The sequence below is a fragment of the Bison bison genome, unplaced genomic scaffold (assembly GCF_000754665.1).
Source record: "Bison bison bison isolate TAMUID 2011002044 unplaced genomic scaffold, Bison_UMD1.0 scf7180017864376, whole genome shotgun sequence".
NCBI classification, from domain to species: domain Eukaryota; kingdom Metazoa; phylum Chordata; class Mammalia; order Artiodactyla; family Bovidae; genus Bison; species Bison bison.
In genome coordinates, this window is record NW_011494948.1 from 14,481,918 (window position 1) to 14,502,754 (window position 20,837).

Below are 20,837 nucleotides of genomic sequence, written 5' to 3' on the forward strand. Positions count from 1 at the left end.
TAAAACAATCGGTTCCATCACTCACTCACCAGAATTCGGGGCAAAGGGCAGCCTCAGGTTCAGGTTCCTCCTCTGAAGATGGGAGCAATGAATGATATCTACATCAGTTGGTCATTGCGAAGATTAAGTGAGATAATATGGAAGATCCTCTGGGACAAAACGTTAATACTAGTTCCTCCCATTCCTAAAGTTTCCATTTTATAGAAAACTGAGATTTAGGGTCTTCCCTTGTGGTCCGGTGGCTAAGACTCCACACTCCCAATGAAGGGGGCCTGTGTGCCACAACTAAGGCCCGGGGCAGCCAAATAAACAAACAGTAATTTTGTTTTTTTCAAAAACTGGTGTTTAAAGGGTTAGGCAAGTCACCTAATCTCTGTGAATGTCATATTTGCATGTTAAGTCACTTCAGTCATGTCAGGCTTTGTGCAATCCTATGGACTGTAGCCACAGGCTCCTCTGTCCATGGGATTCTCCAGGCAAGAATCCTGGAGCGGGTTGCCATGCCCTCCTCCAGGGGATCTTCCCAACCCAGGGATCAAACCCACATATCTTACATCTCTTGCATTAGCAGGTGGGTTCTTTACCACTAGCACCGCCTGGGAAGCCCCTCTATGAACGGGCATGCCTATAAGATGGACTGATATAAAAGGCCTCTGAGGGACTCTCCATGCTAAAACATGGAAGTCTCTGAGCTACAGTTGATGCATGGAGTCACCACTGTTACAACATCTTCCTGATGAGTGAGCACTGAAGTAGACCACTGAGTCCAGGACTCAGACCAAGATTCAGACCTTGGGTCCATCAGCATGGCACTGTTACCTTTTGAAGGGTATTTCTAGGCCAATCCGAGAAGCAGCACCCTGCAAATGTCCTGGAGCGTGCCCCTGCTCTTACAGCACCCACAGCAGGGGATCCATGTAAATGATTACCCATACTGCTGAGATCTCTCCAGTCACATGAGCATCACAGCAAAGAGGACAGATGTGGCTGCTGGCAGACCACTGGACAGGCACTGCCATCCCCTGTGTGGATTCTGGGCAAAGGCAGAGATTTAAGTGTCCCTAAGTGGTGATGATGATGATGATGATAAAAGGGAGCTGGAACTATTTAAAATAGCTAGAACATGGAATGGCAACCCATTCCAGTACTTTTGCCTGGAAAATCCCATGGACGGAGGAGCCTGGTAGGCTGTGGTCCATGAGGTCACTAAGAGTTGGACATGACTGAGTGACTTCACTTTCACTTTTCACTTTCATGCATTGGAGAAGGAAATGGCAGCCCACTCCAGTGTTCTTGCCTGGAGAATCCCAGGGATGGGGGAGCCTGGTGGGCTGCTATCTATGGGGTCCCATAGAGTCAAACACCACTGAAACGACTTAGCAGCAGCAGCAGCAGCAGCAGAACATGGAAGCAACCTAGATGTCCATCAACAGATGAATGGATAAAGAAGTTGTGGTACATACACACAATGGAATATTACTCAGCCATTAAAAAGGAGCACATTTGAGTCAGTTTTGATGAGGTGGATGAACCTAGAGCCTATTATACAGAATGAAGTTAAGTCAGAAAGAGAAAAATAAACATCAAATACTAACACATACATACGGAATCTAGAGAGATGGTACTGAAGAATTTATTGGCAGGGCAGCAATGGAGAAACGGATGGAGAACATACTTATGGGCATGGGGAGAGGGGAAGAGATGGTGAGATGTATGGAGAGAGTAATATGAAAACTTACATTACCGTATGTAAAATAGATAGCCAACGGGAATTTGCTGTATGGCTCAGGAAACTCAAATGGGCTCTGTATCAACCTAGAGGGGTGGGGTGGGGAGGGAGATGGGAGGGAGGTTCAAGAGGGAGGGGATATGTGTATGCCTATGGCTGATTCATGTTGAGGTTTGATAGAAAACAACAAAATTCTGTAAAGCAATTATCCTTCAATTAATAAATAAATGTAAATAAATAAATGTAAAAGAAAAAGAAGGGAGCTGAAGAAAAGTCATCCCATCCCTGCCTTCAGATAACTGCTTTTCAAGGTTTCACAAAGGCCCAGGTTTCCTTGTCGTGCACATCCACTAAGCACCTAATTGGCTTCCCTGGTGGCTCGGCAGTAAAGATCTGCCTGCCAGTGCAGGAGACACAAGTTTGAATTCTGGGTTGGGAAGATCCCCTGAAAAAGGAAATGGCAACCCATCCCATATTCTTGCCTGGAGAATCCCATGGACAGAGGAGTCTGGCAGGCTGCAGTCCATGGGGTCGCCAAGAGTCAGACACGACTGAGTGATTAAACAATAAGCACCTAATACATATTTCTTTTCTAGGGCAATTCAGGAGACACACATCACCATAAGTCACGGTGTTCCGAAACTTCCTGAAATATGAGAGCTACATTTCACAACCTATATTCTTAACACCAAGAGGCTCTCCAAATCCAATAGGTCCCACACATGTGAGTTTGAAAATTTCTGCATCCTTGGAGATTTACAGTGCACTTCATCACAGCCAAGGCACTGAGCAATGAAATGAAAGCTAATTTGATCTTATTTAATTGACAGGTAAAAAATTAATGTAAAACCCAAGACTTTAAAAAAAAAAAATGAGAAGCAAATGTTCTTCAGACCGAATTTGGAAACTGCCATGCTATAATTTTTTAAAAAGTTTTTATTTTTAAAATATTTTTGGCTGTACTGGGTCTTCATTGCTGCAAGGGCCTTCAGTAGCTGCAGCGAGCAGGGGTACTTTGTAGTTGCTCTGCGTGGGCTTTTCATTGCAGTGGCTTCTCTTGTTGCGGAGAACAGGCTCTAGGCGCAAAGGCTTCAGTAGCTGCAGCTCAAGGGCTCTAGAGCACAGGCTCAGCAGTTGTGGTGCACAAGCTTAGTTGCTTTGTGGCATGCGGAACTTTCCTGAACCAGGGATCGAACCAGTGTCTCCTAAATTGGCAGGCAGGTTCTTATCCACTGAGCCACCAAGGAAGTCCATCCTATACTTTTAAATGGAGATTAGATGTCCTCTTTTCACCACAAATAATGGTATTTTCACTATGTTGCAAATAGTTTTCACCATCACTATCACCCACCCACACTCCCATCCATACCCATCTCACGTATCATGTTAACTTTGGGAATAAGAATATGGCGACTACTTGCTCATATCCCACTTAGAACTCAGTTTCAAGGTTAGTGTGGCCTCTTAAGCCCACTGCAGGGCGAGGCCCCCCTCCCCAACAGCTGCATTTTCCTTGGCGTTGGGGGGCAAGGGAGCCTGGGTAGCAGTGATCCTCATTAGTAGTAGGGAAAGACAGCATTCTGACTACAGGGATTCTGACCTTTGAAGGGGTGTTGGGTAGGCAGTCAGGGGAGACCCCAAGGTGAGGAGTTAGATGTCCCACCCTTCTGGGAGCTCCCAGACACCCTCTGAAGGCACGTTCCCAGAGCCTAGAGCAGAGTCTGCCACATGGTGGGTGATCAGCTATCAGTGAATGAATGAATCACTTTTTCACATTGCAGGACATCATGCTCTTCCATATACGGGAGAATCTTTGCCCCTGGACTGTGAAACCTGTAAGGGAAAATTCACGTCCTCTTAGTTTTGTGTGCCTGGTGTCCACACTGGGCCCAGCTTGGAGACTTAACCAACAAGGGGGTGACTGCGTGAATGACCTTGAGCTTCTTGGGCCTGCCTTCTGGGTGCCAAGAATTGGAGGTAGAGCACCCAGCCCTCTCTCTATTTTCTCTTCTCCCCCTTTCCACTTCCTCCTCCTCACCTGGGTTCTCTGCTACTTGGCTCCTGTGCTGGAGAGAGGGACAGAGAGACAGGACTGGCCTGAGGAGAAGCAACCCCTCTAGCCACGCATGCACGATGAGGTTCGCACTGACTGGGAACCAAGACTTAGGGATCAGCTCCCTCACTCTCAGAGTTGGTTCACAGCACTTTGCTGGAGGTCACTCTGGAAAAATGGACATGCAGAGGAGCCGGGAAGTGGGGAGGGAGAGAGGATGTTGGGGTTGAAGGAGGACAGGGGTAGGAAGATAGGAGAGGGGGATTGGGAAGCACCAAGGAGGGAGCTCCCTCACCCCCACCCCCACCCGTCACTGGCCACGAGCCCCAAGCTCTTCCTTTGCATCAGGCCTCTAATCCCACCTCTTCAGGCTCAGCTCTCTGCTCTCACAGGATGCAGGCACTCTTCCAGGGCCCATCTGAAGACTTCACTTAAGACCTTTCCCATCTGCCCACTGCTCACAGTAGGTAGTCTCTGAGCAGAAATAAGTGCTGTGTCGGGGGAGGAACAGGAAAGTGGGCTTTCAGAGGGGAGCCCTTCCAGGACACTAAGGACCTGCCATTCTGGGACATCATCTCCAACAAGGAGCCACAGGAGCAGCACTCACTGTGGACACTTTGCAGCTAGGGATTTTTTTTTTTAAGGCACAATTTTGCAGCTAAAGATTTAAAATTCTCTGCTTTGACATTTTGCAAGTGACTCCAATGGAGCACTGGGGAGCAGAGTCCTATGTCACTGTGCCTGAGTCATGAGTTTCAACATCCAGGAATCCAGGCTGGTATGGGGGAGGGAACCCTAGCTGGGTCCTAGATGTCACCTAAACCTCACCAGTTTTGTGGCTCACTTAATACAAATGTGTATGAACCTTTCACTTTCCCTGGTAGGGTAGCTGTTATTATACCAGTTGTATAGATAAAGAAATGAGATACACATGTGATGCAATGCCATTTGATTTGGGGAATTATGGCTATCATCCTCTCAGAAGGAAAAAGTGAAGTGAAAGTTGCTCAGTCATGTCCCACTCTGCGACCACATGGACTTCTCCAGGCCAGAATACTGGAGTGGTTAGCTGTTCCCTTCTCCAGGGGATCTTCCCAAACCAGGGATTGAACCCAGGTCTCCCACATTGGAGACAGATTCTTTACCAGCTGAGCCACCAGGAAAGTCCAATTAATTGGAAGTGCATGCATACATGCTAAGTCGCTTCAGTTGTGTCTGACTCTTTACGACCCCATGGACTGTAGCCCACCAGGATCTTCTGTCCATGGGATTCTCCAGGCCAGAATACTGGAGTGGGTTGCCATGCCCTTCTCCAAATTAATTGGAAGGACTGATGCTAAAGCTGAAGCTTCAATACTTCAGCCACCTGTTGGGAAGAGCCGGCTCGTTGGAAAAGACCCTGATGCTGGCAAAGACTGAAGGCAAGAAGAGGAGGAAATGACAGAGGATAAGATGGTTGTATGGCATCACCGATTCAATGGACATGAGCTTGAGCAAACTGCAGGAGAGAGTGAAGGACGGGGAAGCCTGGCGTGCTGCAGTTCATGAGGTCTCAAAGAGTCAGACACAACTTAGTGACTGAACAACAGCAACAAGCCACTCAGGAACACCCACCTATTTGGTGATTCTGGATCCAAACCCCAGTGCCCCATTTCTCAGCTCATCTTTCCCTCTGACTCCTTAATTCCCCAAACTCCCTTCTCATTCATCTGTTCTCAGCTCTTAAGTTCTGAAGGAGGTGGGGTACAGTGAGAAGGGGAATATGGGGAGAGAGCAGAGTTCTGGATGTTTCTTTTCATCCCCAACATCTGTTTCCTCTGCTTTCTTTGTTTCCCTGACATCAGCTATCCTTTAACATCCAGACAAAATCAGCTCGAAATCCCCTTCTACAACCAGAGAGAAATATAAGCTCCCCTCAAGATTTCTTCAGCTTCTCAGAAGTGTGCCTTTCCCTGCTGCTGCTGCTGCTAAGTCGCTTCAGTCATGTCCAACTCTGTGAGACTCCATAGACGGCAGCCCACCTGGCTCCTCTGTCCTTGGGATTCTCCAGGCAAGAATACTGGAGTGGGTTGCCATTTCCTTCTTCAATGCATGAAAGTGAAAAGTGAAAGTGAAGTCGCTCAGTCGTGTTCGACTCTTAGCGACCCCATAGACTGTGGCCACCAGGGTCCTCCGTCCATAGGATTTTCCAGGCAAGCGTACTGGAGTGGGGTGCCATTGCCTTCTCCGTGCCTTTTCCTAGTTATCTCTATCTCATACTTGGTTTTTCTTGAATTTGTCAATCAGGGTCATCTAGGCTTCTATTGTTGCTTTTTAAAAAATCCTCTTCTTGGTATTGACCCAAACAAAGAACTCAGCCCCCTCTTGATGTCTTAATGTACTTCCCAGTCTCACTCACATGGAAGACTATATTTTTACAGGAGGTTGGGGATCATGGTAAGGTGTTTCTACACAGTACTGTACAGCCTGTAATTGAAAAGCATTATCATGACTATTCATAACAAGCCCGGTCACTCATCCTCTCCATCTCTCTCTGCTACCCAACCTCACAGCACATCCTCCCTCCCCCCAAGTAGATACTTTTCCTTTCTCAGCCTAAACTTTCATCCTACTCATTTATTAATTAGCCTAATTAATAAATATTTATTGAGTGTCTACTAGGTGAGAGTCTGGGGATACAAGAGTAAACAGCAAGGTAATAATCCTTGTCCTCATAGAGATTACATTCTAAGGAACTCTGCAAACCCTCATTTGGGAAATAAAAAGGTTTCAACACATTAAAAGCTTGAAAGGTGATGTCTTAGAATCTTTAAGAAAACATTTAGAGTCAACCATAGCAGGTTGCTAATTTTCCTATTTATTCCTTTTAAAAGGAAGGGGAGCTGGAGGGAGGAACTGGCTCCTGTGTTTTGGGATCCAGTTTCCTTTTTTACTTTCCTCCTCTTTGAAAGGACTATTTCCTCCTCTATTCTCTTAGGCTGTGCTAACCACCTCCTATTTCCTGCTTAACCCTCTCTGAGACACGCAAAACTGCACTTCCCACCCTACCCCCACTCCATCTCACCCCTGCCTTCAAGGTTATTGTATCCAAGGGCTCCTTCCCACTGAGCCCTGTTGCCCACTCATCTACCTCACCACGCTTTCTTCTCCCACCTAAATTAATTCTCTTGGCCTATTTTGAAGATGTTATCTGTGCTGGCGGGATGTGCTGCTTTGTAGGTCATTAAACCGTCCCCATATAATTTACCGATCCCTCCAATGATGCATGTCTGACTGTAGATATCACCAACAGATGTCTGGGGAGTTACATTCTACCCGGAATATGCTCTCCTGCAGTTTTAAGAGTTAGACTGTGCATCTTTATTCTTCCTCTCCTCCTAGGCTAGTGGGTTTCACCAGACATGTGCTGCTGTTTCTTTTATAGGATTTCCTTTTTAATTTCTCCAGCCCATACCCAACAGATCATCTTTGGAAAGTCACTTTACAACTGGCTGAGATTATCAGGACATGGAAGTCCTCTGTCACAGCACTGCTAGGTGCAACAGACAAGAGACCTTAGATGGCTTTCTACATGTGCCTCTATTCCTGTGGCATCTCAAGAAAGAAAAGCTCCAGCAGGAGACTGGTATAGACATCACAGATGAAAGGACAGCGTCTAACAACATGCACTACCCAAATGATTCTGTACTTTTATTATTTACCTGGACTCCATCTTGTTTAAAAAAAAAAACTGGGGAGGGAGGCTCTAGAGGGAGGAGACATATGTTTACCTATGCTGATCCATGTTGATGTATGGCAGAAACCAACACAATATTGTAATTATACTTCAATTAAAAATAAAGTTTGAAAAATTTGAGGAGGTTTACAAAAGTGCATATATAATATTATAATATATAAATCCCAAACAAAAAACAGGATGCATCAACATGGATGGACCTCGAGATTGTCATTCTGAGTGAAGTTAAATCAGAAGCAGAAATATCGTATGACATCCCTTATATGCGAAATCTAAAAGGATATGATACAAATGAACTTACTTACAAAGTAGAGACTCACAGACTTAGAGAATGAACTTACAGATACCAGTGGAGGAAAGGGGGGTAGATAGAGGAAAGGGGGTTTGGGATGGATAGGTACACACTGCCATATTTAAAATGGACAGAAAACCAATAAGGACCTACTGTATAGCACAGATAACTCAATGCTATGTGGCAGCCTGGATGGGAGAGGAGTTTGGGGGAGAATGGATACATGTGTATATATGGGTGAGTCCCTTCACTGTTCATCTGAAACTATCACAGAATTGTTAATTGGCTATACTCCAATACCAAAGATTTTTAAAAAACAGTAAGGAAACTCAGTTAAAAAGGAAAGAAAAATGAAAATATCCTTTTGAAAGAATTGTATATAACTTGCCTGTTATGAGAGTCTCTGTAGATCTTTGAAGGCACTGACTAGCTTTGGCTCTGAGCCTCCTAATGGCCAAAGCAAAGAGGACAACACAGCTTCCTGTGAAGCCCATCTGGAGAGGGGAAGGAGGTCCTATTAGGGCACGTTTATTTTTTCACAATGACTTGAGAATATTTTATACATCTTGTGGGTGGGGTCAGTAAGCCTAAATATCCTGCAGTACATAACCCTCCATAGCAGGGTTATCCCATCCAAAATGCCAATCACATACCTTCAAGAATGACTGACTTTTATGATTCATAAGCCAAATTCAGACTAGTAAAATTCAGACTAAAAGCCAAAAATTCAGACTAGTAATTCAGGAGAAGCACTGAGACCAGAAGACAATATCCTTCTGAGACCTAATAGAGACTCAGTGGTGTAACACACAACATCAAGACCCTCTAAGAGATGTAAGGAGATTTCTATCACCATTCCTAACATCATCCAGAGAGAATTGCTATTGAGGGGTTTCATGATTTGACGTAGCCGTTAATGGAGAAGTTCAGCCTGATAAATCTGTCCCACAAATGTGTGAAATGAGTGCCGGGTTCTGTTCTCGACCCTGCCCTGGTACCCCTGAGGGTTATAGACCCCGCCTCTATCTCAAGGAACTGATCTTCTAACAAGGCCACAATCCCTTCAAAAGCAAGTTAGGAAATTGACCAAATAAAACCCCAAACTGTCTCACTTGTCTCTCTGATAAACATATAAACCAGTCTTTGAAATAAACCAATAGACTGATCAGGCAACTCAAAACAATGAAGAAAAACTATGGCAGCAACCTCTGAGAAATCTGTTTTGTTCTGGTCAGGGTGCTTGATGCAAGCTCTAGACATTTATTCTGGCTCCCTTCGGCAGAAAAGAAATTTGTTGGAAGATTATCAGTGACCCACGGTATGTGTGGGAAGCCAGAGCCAAGTGAAACATCAGTAGAAGGCTCGCCACGGAGCCCAGCAGCAATGCCCTTGGTGCGGCACAGCTACTGCAGATGAAGATGAAGAGCCATCAGTGCTTGTCACTCAGTCCTGACCCAAAATCCCAGGCTGGGATCTGGTTGGCCAAGCCTAGGTTACACTTGGCGGCCAGGGTGCAGATGAAAAGCATCCGCATCCACCCTCGGCAAATTCTACAGAGGGACGAAGGCTGTGTGTCCAACTACTACCACACCCAATAGAGGATGCACACAGCTGAAACGTGACGCTTGTCCCCAACACCTGATTTACATCTCTGCTCAATCAACAAGTGTGTGCTTGACACTATTCTGAGCACCAAGGATGTGAGTGAGGAGACCAAAGTTTCTGTTCTCATGAAGTTTATATTCTAATGTGTGCTTGGGTGGTGGAGTAGGTAACGAACAAACTAATTAAGACACTGTGTGTTATGGCCTCAAGGACTCTGGGTATAACAAAAAGTGGGGTTAGAAGAGCTGGGGGCTGCGATTCTACATAGACTGGATGGGGGTGTCATGTCATATGGATGGAGGGTCATGCAGGTATATGAGGGAGGAAAATTTCCAGCCAAAGGGACAGCAAGTGTAAGCCTGAATCAGGAGCACACTTGCTGTGTTTACAGACCAGCAAGGGGCCTGCGGCTGGAGTAAAGTGGATGGTGAGACTAGACAAACAGGGAGATGATGCAGGGTGCTCTCAGCCATGTTGGGGACGTGGGCTTTAACCTTAAGTGAGCTAAGAAGATCTTAGAGAATTTGATCAGAAGAGTGGCTTGATTCAACTAATGTTTGAACAGGATCCATCAATCTTCTGGGTTAAGGATCAACTTTTCAGGTGCAAGGGGGAGGCCAGTTCACCCCTAGGTCCCTCTCCTGACCACTGCCCTATGACTGTGGAGTGGAGAGTTTACAGGCAAAGGGGACCCTGGCGAGGTTCCAGACAAAACTATTGAAACTCAGGAATGTGAAGGGTCCACTGTGTTTCACTCTCAGGGCTGAGGGGAGAACCAGGCCTCCTAACTTGGTCCTGGGATATTTTCACCAAGCTGCAATGACAGTAGAGGAAGCTTGGTGTGTCTTACTCTTTTGCCCAAGGATGATGGAGCGTGGCGTACATTCTGGGGATGAAGAGACTGCCCTTCTCGGGCCTCTCCCCCACACTGGGAAAGGAATAGAAGCTTGAATGGCAGCACTAGACATGATGGTACCTTTTCCTGCTTCAATCACCATCCATGTGAAAGAGGCAGTCTTTATGCACTACATGTTATAACACATGGCTTTCTTCCTCAACCTTCACCCCAGCCTGACTCCAGACGATAGGTTCAGGCTGGACTCTTGATCTGAGCCGTGGAATCTGAAGGCTGGCCAAGCAGTTGAGATGATGCAGCCTGGCCCAAAAAAGACAAGAATGGCCAATCAGAATCACTCTCTGGAATTTGAATTAAGAAATACCAATAAAAAGAGGTTCTCAGCAGTGGCATCTGAAGCTAAAAGTGAATATAGATGCAGAGCTGGGTTAAGGCTTATGGCAAACAAGTGGTGAAGGAGCAGACCTACAGAGAAAAGCACAAAGGCCTGAGTACTGTGGTACCCATAAGAGTCACAGGAGGGGCTGGGTCATACTCACGCCAAAGCATTCACAAGGAGAACCACGAACCATCTTTGTCCAAATTCCCTGAGACCAGCGGTGCTGCTTTTTCTGAAAATGGGTATATGTACAGTAGCATCTCCTTCTGAATGTCCAAGCCTTAAAGTACCCACCTCTGCTTAGCCAGTCTCCACATAGGAACACACCCAAGATAATGTCACACATTCTCCTTAGAACCACCCCTTCATATAAGTGAGATCATATAGTATTCTTTCTCTGATTGACTTATTTCATCCAGTATAATACTCTCTACATTCATCCATGTTGACCCAAATGGCAGGGTTTTGTTATTTTTTATGGCTGAGCAATATTCCATCATATGTGTACATGTAACATCTTTTTTATCTATTCGCACACACAGAGGTTGCTTGCACATCTTGGCTATTGTAATTAATGCTGCAGTGAACATAGGGGTGGGTGCAGATGTCTTTTTAAATTAGTATTTTCATGGGAAAAATACCCAGAGACAGAACTGCTAGATTATATCATAGTTCTGTTTTTAGTAGAACTCCATACTGTTTTCCATAGTGGCTACACCAATTTACATTCCCACCTACAGTGCACAAGGGCTCCCTTGTCTCCTCATCTTTGTCAACACTTACTCCTTGTCTTTTTGGTAATAACCTTTCATACAGGTGTGGGGTGATATCTCATTGTGGTTCTGATTTGAAGTTCCCTGATTAGTAATGTTGAACATCTTATGTGTCTGTTGGCCATCTGTATGTCTTCCTTGGGAAATGTCTATTCAGAGTCTCTGTTCATTTTTTAAATGGGTTATTTGTTTTTTTCTAATGTTGAGTCATCTCAGTTTTGTTGTACATTTTTTATATTAACCCTTTATCAGATGTATCATTTGCAAATATCTTTTCCCATTCTGTAGGTAGCCTTTTAGTTTTGTTGACAATTTCCTTTGCTGTACAAAGGTTTCTTCATTTGTAGTCCCGTTTCTTTTGTTTTTGCATTTGTTTCACTTGCCTGAGGAGACATAACCAAAAATACATTGCTAAAATTTATTTCATAATGTTCTGCCTATGTTTTCTTCTGGGGGATAAATGTAAGACCTGACACTATAAAAGTCTTTATCAGTTTTTAGTTTATTTTTGCATATGGCATGGGAAAGTCCATTTTCTTTTGCATGTAGCGGTCCAGTTTTCCCAACGCTCCTTACTGGAGGCTGGACAGTAGCTGTAATTTTGATGTGTCTGTGGAAGGAGGCGAGCTCAGTATCTTCCTACTTTTGCCACCTTGACCTCCCTCCAAGTCTGCCTTTAAAAGAACCAATGTTGATTGGGTAAGTCCATCAGCAACTCATTGATCCATTTCTAACCAAGATGTCTGGACAATCCTCCTGCCAGACTAACAGCTCACTTGGCTCATAAAATTAAATGCTGGGGAGTTCTAGATTTTTTACTATCTTGTTTAAAGTATAATTGTAAAGATAAGATCACATTTTAGGAGACAGAAATATCTTTTCTCAGATCAATGAACTGACCATTTCATCCCCACCATGAAAATAAGTCTTCTTCCATTGGCTTGTGGGGCTGGGCACAAGTCCTGGCCTCAGGGACTTGCTCTCATGGCATTAATGATTTTGATCTTTCAAGCTAAGTATTTATAAAGTTTTCCAGTAGAACCATCCAAGGTCAAAATTGAGATTGCCATCCTTAGGATCTTCATCTGTGTGTGCCTGCCATCTAAATGAAGCGGTAGGGTCTGGCAGAAAGGAGGCCGTTGCCAATGGCAGTCATTGTTTTAGTTTGGATCTCCAAAAGCAAAGTCTGAGATGGGGATTCTTAAGAATGTATTAGGGGAGTGTGCTCAGGAGAAAAAGAGCAAGAAAATAAGAATAGGGCTGAGGAGAAAATAAATGAAGGATATGGCTTAGATGGCTTCAGTGTGGTCCCATCGGGAGCTCTGGAACATAAATTGTACCACAAAGTTGATCTTATGTCCAAGAAGGATTACCTTCTACCCCTTGTCAGTCATCAGCCTCTGGTGGGAGGTGGGATATGCAGAACTCCAGATGGAGACAGCCTCCATGTGACCAAGGGCAACTCTGCGAAGATAGCAACTGTGAGTTGCTAGGAGCCAATAGAGCACTGGAGGACAGGGTGGATCCACCTGGTGAGGAAGGTCTGGGTCAGTCACCCACTCATCCTCTAGAAGCAGCAGGAAAAGATGGGGTGCAAGTTTTCGACACATTCTGTCTCTGCACAGGACAGAAGACACTTTGGGGCACCTGAGAAGTTGTTCTGAATGACTGTGTAAACATCAACTGTGACCACTGTTACCAAAGAAGAATTCTCTAGTACTGGAGCAATGTCAGATTTTAGATTGATGGTTTTGATTTTGTCTTTGTTTTCATTTTAAACCTGGACCCCTATAGTTGGCTGAATGGTGGTCTTCCTCAAAAGACATACCCATGTCCTAAATCCTAGAAGCTGTAAATGTAACCTTACTTGAAGAAAGTGTGTGTGTGTGTGGCTGGGGGGTGCGGGCGGTTGGGGGTAGTCTTCACTAATATAATTAAGGATCTCAAGTTGAACTGGGTTCTAAATCCAAAAACAAGTATCTTTACAAGAGACAGAAGAGAAAACACAAACACAGATAGACATGTGAGGATGAAGACGGAGATTAGAGCCTTGCAATCTACAGCCAAGGAATGCCTAGATAGTGCCCCCAGAAGCCGGAAGAGACAGGGAGTGGAATGTGTTCCCTAGAGCCTTTGGAGGGGGTGCTGCTGCTGCTGCTGCTGCTAAGTCGCATCAGTCATGTCCGACTCTGTGCGACCCCAGAGACAGAAGCCCACCAGGCTCCCCTGTCCCTGGGATTCTCCAGGCAAGAACACTGGAGTGGGTTGCCATTTCCTTCTCCAATGCATGAAAGTGAAAAGTGAAAAGGAAGTCGCTCAGTCACGTCTGACTCTTAGTGACTCCATGGACTGCAGCCTACCAGGCTCCTCCGTCCATGGGATTTTCCAGGCAAGAGTACTGGAGTGGTGTGCAGCCCTACAAAAACCTTGACATTGGACTTTGGCCTCCAGAACCACCAAGGAATAAACTTCAGCTGCCTTAAGCTACCCAGTTTATGGTGGTTTATTACGACAGCTTCATGAAATTAATACAAATCTCTTATCTGCCTGGTGTTTTCCAAGTTAACTACTCAGAGCCTCAGCTTCCTAATATGTAAAAAAGGATAAAGAATCTCATAATTTTGAGAGGGAAAAAAGCACATGGGCACTCAAGAATTGACGCATAACAGATGTTCAATGAGCCTTACTTTCCCATCTCTCTTCTGCCTATACTGGCCCTAAACGAAGCTGTATGAAGTAGGTTCTCACTCTGCCTTTCCACTGTGGCAACCCTAACACCGTAACCATAGAACCTTAGCACCTCTCCTCTCACAGATGTATGATGTCGCTGTGCTACCAAAGATCAAAATAAGGCCAAACAGAAAATTTTCAATAAAGCATAACTTCAATGATAGCCTATTGGAGGATCAAATATATACATATTATTAGTAGAGAGTCTGAATTTCCACAAACTGAGCACAATCACGTAACCAGCATCTAGATCGAGACACAGAACATTACCAGCTTCCCCTCTCCCAGAAATTTCACCTGTGATCCTTTCCAATCACTATTCCCCCACAAGGGAAACCATGATGCTGATGAATTTTGCCTGTTTTTGAACTTCATATAAATGGAACCACATGTGTCTTTTGTGCATGTCTCCTTTTGTGCCATGTAATGATGACTCACCTGTTTTATCTGTAAGGGTAGATTGCATGTTATCATTGCTGAATAACATTTCCATATGGGGACTATACAATAGTTAATCTATCTATTTTACTAATGATGAATATTAGGGTTGTTGCCCATTGTTGGCTATGACAAATGGTGCTTCTATAAACATTCTAGTTTATATCTTTCAGCAAACATGCTTATGGGCTTCCCCGGTGGCTTAATGATAAAGAAACCACCTGCCAATGCAGAAGACATGTGTTCGATCTCTGGGTCAGGAAGATCTCTTGGAGAAGGAAACGGTAACCCACTTCAGTATTCTTGCCTGGAGAACTGCATTGACAGAGAAGCCTGGCAGGCGACAGTCCATGGGGTCACAGAGTCCGACACGACTGCGTGACCAAACAACAGCAACATCAAAGCATACATAATGGATTAATCTGGGAAAACTGACCTCCCTATAGTATTAAATCTTCTAGAACATGAACATGGTACATCCTTCCTTTTATTTAGGTGTTTTAAAATGATCTCTCAAGAATGTTTTATGCTTTTCTTTGAAGTCTGTCAACATCTTCCCTTAGATTCACTCCTAGTGTTTTATTAATACATTTTTGATGCTATTGTAAATGGTATTGGGACTCTGTGGGACTTTAAGGGGGCTTCCCAGGTGGCTTTCGTGGTAAAGAACCGACCTACCAATGCAGGAGACATAAGAGATGAAGGTTGGAGCCCTAGGTTGGGGAGATCCCCTGGAGGAGGAAATGGCAACCCACTCCAGTATTCTTGCCTGGAGAATCCCATAGCCAGAGGAGCCTGACAGGCTACAGTCCAAGGGGTTGCAAAGAATCAGACATGACTGAAGTGACTGACTGACTGACTGGGATTTTAAGGCGATGGAAATTTTCAATAGCTTGACCTTTATTGCCTCTCCAGACAAGGAATATAAGATTTCCTTCAATTAAAATCGTAGAAGGAGGAAAATTATTCCAAACTGTTAAAGCTGGCAAAGGGGAAAACAAATGTGATCAGAAGTTGCAATTAGTCCATTTCAGTCATCAGTGACAAATTCCAGCTTTCATCATCAATGGTATCTAATAAGCCCTAAGAAACCCTTTTCCAGAAAAGTACCCAAAAGAAACAAGTTGAAATTCTGTGGTTTATGTAAAATAGATTAATTCTCTTGATCTTTGGCCAGAGTTTAGTACTTTCTCTGATTTCAAAAATTTGAAAAGGGAGACAAAATCCAACATTTATATACTCTATTATGTGTCAAGTACATTTACATAATTATCTCTTAATTCTCATGATAAACCCATATGCTGTTAGCATTTACTCGATTTTACAGTTGAGGAATCTGAAACACAGAGAGATTAATGCCCCAAATCAAACTCCATCAGTGATAGAAATGCAAATCCAGGCCTGACAGATGCCAAAGGTAATTTTCCCCTCCTTTAAAAGTACATTAATTAGTATCTTTTCAACTATTAAAGGAATGTTCATTATAGAAACTCTGAAAAATATAAAGTATGGACAACTGGTTTTTATAAATACATATTTTTCAGTTAATATTGCTTCATGGTAACTACCTTATAATCTTACATATTCTTCTGACATCATTCTAATGTATATATAATTTTTTATCAGTTAAATCCAGCATATTTTTTTAACCAACTATCTTTCATGCTGGACCCTTAAATTTTGTGTGTGTGGGTTATTCTTTTTTTATTAATTAATTTATTTTAATTGGAGGCTACTTACTTTACAATACTGTAGTGGTTTTTGCCATACATTGACATGAATCAGCCATGGGTGTACATGAGTTCCCCATCCTGAACCCCCCTCCCACCTCCCTCCCCATCCCATCTCTCAGGGTCATCCCAGTGTACCAGCCCTGAGCACCCTGCCTCATGCATCGAACCTGGACTGGCGATCTATTTTACATATGATGGACCCTTAAATTTGTTTTTCATAGAATTGATAACTCTGCAATGAACTACATAGGCATTTGTATCATTACAACTTTGCATACACTTAAAATTTCTCCTTTATGATAAATTCCTCAAAATATTCTCCCGGGTTAAAGGAATAGACATATGTGAAGGCTCTTTAATATACCTGGCCAAGTCCTCCCCCCTACACCTGATGCCCCACGCCCTTGAGATGGGTCACTGTTCCCCCTCCCCACTGTCTGAAAGAGTGGCCACCACTTCGTCTTTGCCTGTGTTGGGTTTTATCACTTAGAAAAATACTTAACAAATTGTATAGGTTTAAATCATATAAATTTATATTTCTTTAATAGTGATGTTAGACATTTACTTCTAGGCCACATGTATTTTCCCTTTTGGACACCACTGTTTCTCAGAATATGATCTGGTAATTCTGGATTACCTGTGTTAGAATGCTGAGGTGCACAGGGAATAGGCAGATTCCCAAGTTTCAAACCAGACTTGATCAGACCTTAGTTGGTGGCCTAAGAGGGGAATCTGATTCAGTTAGTGCTTTGCTATCAATTCATATGCTTCTAGACTTTGATAACCACCATCTTCCTCCATCCTGCCTCTGCCAAGTCTGTCCCTAGGAGCCACAGGCCAATAGCCAAGTCTTCATTCCGTGAGAAGCAATAATCCTCACAGGATGCTCTTGCTCATCTATATCATGTCAAATGTGTTTTCAGGTACATTAATAGTTGCAGAGAGACTTGTTGAATGTAATTATTCAATCCTGGCCATGTGAATAAACTACAACACAGTTTCAGTGGTCCAGGGTAGGCAGCCACTGTGAATTTAGCCTCTGTGCCAAGAGATCTTAAAAGCAGAAGGTACAATTTTTATTTTGAAGTGTTCAAAAAAAAAATACTGTAAAAGCTATTAAAGCTACACCTAGAAAGCCTAGCAAAATAACATGCCATCCAGCACTGGCCTCTGAGGGACAGAGGGGAAGTACACCTGGGTAGGCTGCTCAGCCTCTCTGAGCTAGCCCGCCTCCACTGACTCCGGTCTCATCAAATAGTGACAAAAGGATTGTTTTTCCTGAGGATGGCATGCGTATGTTTACAGGCATTTGGTTTCCATTTCTCATGCCTTACAGGGAGTTCTAGGGACATAACATCTGCAGTGGTATTATTTGGGGGCCAGCTATTTTTTATTATGTCTGGGCAATTCAAACAAGCAAAATGTAATTTCATTAGCAGTTTTAGAACTTTATAGCCCAAGGAGTACCTATGGGTTTTTATTACCAAGAGGCCAAAAGAGCCAGGTCATAGGCCAGGACTGGTAGGATGAGCAGATGATGACACACCACGTTCTAAGATGCAGACCGTGTGGGAACCTCTTAAGGAAACAAGCTAAAAATGTCCTCTTCCTGGGAAGGAAGAGAAAACAATTTTATGTATGGAGCCCCTTAGTCCTGCAGGTGCTACATGCTATTCATACACTCCCTCTTTATCCTCATGACACTGACCCAAGGTGGCTCTTCATGTCTTCATGTGGTTGGTACCCATGCCATGACGACTTGACCAAATGAAGGGTTGTTTTTACTTATGTGCAACATGTGTAGAGAAAGTGCCTTTGACAGAGTTGGTGCTCCATGGATGATCAGAGATGAATGAATGAACAAAGGAAGCAACAGCAGACACTGACCTGTGGCCTACTGATGCCAAACCCCCTCTTCCTGTAGCATCATGCTGACAGAGGGCTGGGCGTCAGCAGAGTTGCCTTTTCTGGCCAGAAACTATGTGCTGGCTTTACCCAGAATGGACATATTGGAATGTCTATTGGACATATTGGAATGTCCATAGATTCATAGACATGCTCAAAATTTCATAATTTAACCACAGATCTCTCTCTCTCTCTCTCTCACACACACACACATGCATAATCAGGGCTGGGATGCCCACTTCTTGAGCTCTACTGCCCCAACCTCAGCTGAGCTCTGCCAGGAAGAGAGCAGACAGGGCTCCCTTCACCCTGCTCCCAACCCCTCCTTGAACCCTGCCACTTTCCCAGCCCAGCAGAACTGTGCTTGCTGCTCTCTGCTGAAACCCAGGGAGGGAAATCATTTTCTTTCTAGCCATGCTGAGCGCAGCATGCAGGGTAAGGCTGAACTCTGTCAAACAAACAATGCAGAAAACCCAAATTAATACTGAGATGGACCCAATTCTCTGACAGGCGTGTTAAATGTGATTAAAGCTGCATAGCATTCCCCGCATACCCATCTGCTGCATTGAGGAGCCCACAGCTGTTCTAATTTCCGACGACATACAGTTTCTTGTCAGTTGTGGCAAAAGCATCTCATCTTGCGCAGTCTCCAGGCCCTCCCTCCCTCATCGACTGGCCCTGGCCAGCTTCTCTAAGCAGTCGCTGATATCCACATGCCTCTGGCCGCGGGTCTGTGGAGGAATGTGTGAGCCCTGGCTGGGGCAAAAATGTGTGATCACAGGGAAAGCTTAGCGCTTTGGCGGCTGGAATGAATCTCTTGGATCCTAAGCTGTGGTGACGCCACCACCTGCGGCTCCTGCTGGCTTAGGCTGTGGGGTGAGAGGAAAGAACAGGGACGAAGCATTTTGGATGCTAAAGGGAGCTGCCCCTGAGCAGCCCACCAGCTACCACAGAAAGAGCTACCACAGGAACAGATTCTGAAAGCTCTTGAAATCCAGTGAGATCCTGAAGGCTGAGGATCCTGGGGAGAGGCAGAGAAGCAGAGACAGATGGGGTTCTACTGGGTGAGGGAAGGGGGGTCCACAGAAGCCACTGGAGACCTTGAGACCCAAGGGAACAGAAAAGGCAGAGGACAGTTCATTCCAGGATAAGAACCAGGCTGGCCAGCATCTTCATGAAAAGATTTTAAATGTTGCCCCCTATAGGAGTGTGGCCTTGAGCCAGGATACACACCAGGCAAGCATGGGATTGTTGCCCTATTTGTCCCTTTGACCAGGAGTCCTTGTGCAGTGAACCACCTGTGCAACCATACCCACCAGCTCTGGACAAAAGAAGAGGTCAAAAGTTACTTGGGGAGATCACCATCCGAAGCAGGGAGACAAGATGAGGGAAAAAATACCTGCCCTCAAGCAAACAATAGGAATAAAGTTAGCATATGAATGTGGAAAATACAAGGAAGCCAAAAAGAAGAGCCAGGAGAAAAATAGGAAAACAGAGTAGCAAGTGGATTCAAAGAAGTTGAAGTGTCGTCTTAGCTTCTGGTGGTTTGCCAGCCAGCTCTGGCATTCCTTGACTTGTAGATGCATACCAGTCTCTGCTTCAGATGTCACAAGGCATTTCCCCATGTGCCTCCATCATCCTATGGCTTATAAGGACATCAGTCATATCCAAGGGAATTCTTTCTAAAGGACTGATTGTTGCTTTACATCCCATATGAGATGAAGCATCATAACTTGCTCCACCCAGTTGACCAGCCTGGGCAGGGCTATTGTTTTCTATTCTGGGAAAAACCTGGGCTGGGGCTTTTACTTGTCTCTAAAACAATTCATTTTTTCCCTTAAAGCCCCTGTTTTTTAGGTCTGAAGAACCAGTACTATCACAAGCTAAATGCAGAAAACAACAGCTCTGGATTAAGAGAAAAACCTAACCGAGCATAACCCCCTGAGTTCTATCAAAAATATCAGAAGTTATGTATTGATTTTCTTAAAGAAAAAATATGAATTGAAAAAGAAAAGCTGGCCCATTATATGATAGCTACAGTTGAATTCAGTAAGCATTTGCTGGACAAATACTATATTTCAGGCAGGAAGGATGCAAGAAAAATAAAACATTCTGATGTCAAGGAGCGCCTGGTGGTGACAGAAGTAGTACCACAGGCAAGGCCACAGGACACCAGGGGACAATGTGAGGAAGTCACGTTCCTTCAAACCCAAGCTCTTCCTTCCCCTAAACTTCAGATCACATCTGTATCACTCTAAGATAACTACAAAATTTCAGTTGTCAGCTAGTAACAACACCAATTTTAGATCAGGTGTAAAATAATCAGATAAACACACAGATACATCTGTGTGAGTGTATATGTATAATACACATCAGATCAGATCAGTCACTCAGTCGTGTCTTGCTCTTTGCAACCCCATGAATCGCAGCACGCCAGGCCTCCCTGTCCATCACCAACTCCCAGAGTTCACTCAGACTCATGTCCATTGAGTCAGTGATGCCATCCAGCCATCTCATCCTCTGTCATCCCCTTCTCCTGCCCCCAATCCCTCCCAGCATCAGGATCTTTTCCAATGAGTCAACTCTTTGCATGAGGTGGCCAAAGTAC